We start from the raw sequence: 721 nt of genomic DNA on the forward strand, positions 1-721 counted from the left end.
GCCGGGCGCCCCGCTCCCCGCCGGGGCCCGACCCCCGCCGCGCCCGCCCGGGGCCGCTGCAGCCGCGCCGCTCGCCGCCGCCGCCGCCGCTGCGCTCGGCCGCCGCCGCTGGCTCGGACGCGGGGCGCCGCGGGTGTGGGAGGCCGAGCCGCAGCCGAGCGCATGCTGGCCGCCACCCCCACGCGGCGCCCCCCCACCCGCGCCCGGGCTGCTGGGCCGCTGCGCCCGCCGCGCCCGCGCCGGCCTGACATCAGCACTCGGGGCCCCGCAGCCGGCTCTGGCCAATGGGGGAGGCGTGCGGGGAGTCCGCCCCGCCCGCGGTGGGGGGGGAGGCGGAGAGGGAAAAGTTGGGTGACCTTGGGGGAGGGGCCTGCGGGGAAGAGAGCGGGGAGGGGGGGATCCCCCACCCTGGGAGCCCGGGGGTCCCGGGGAGGGGGGCCGGCACGGGGGGAGGGTTGGCGTTTGTACACCACACCCGGGGACTCCGTGCCTGGGGGCCCAAACCTGACTCCCTCCCTCTCCCCCCATAAAAACAAAGTAGGAGCCGGGGAGAAGTCGCCTCATCCCCGGAGGAGACTCCACCGACCGCATCTGCTTGTTTATATTGTGAGCAGCCTCGATTGATTCCAAAAGGATGCGGCCCCAGGCCCCCAGGGACTTCATGGGGTGGTATTTGGGGTCCGGCTGGGGCACCCCAGGCTGCCCACCTCCACCCCCTACC

Source organism: Dipodomys spectabilis, unplaced genomic scaffold (genome assembly GCF_019054845.1).
Source record: "Dipodomys spectabilis isolate Male_0828 unplaced genomic scaffold, ASM1905484v1 ptg000021l, whole genome shotgun sequence".
Classification (NCBI taxonomy): domain Eukaryota; kingdom Metazoa; phylum Chordata; class Mammalia; order Rodentia; family Heteromyidae; genus Dipodomys; species Dipodomys spectabilis.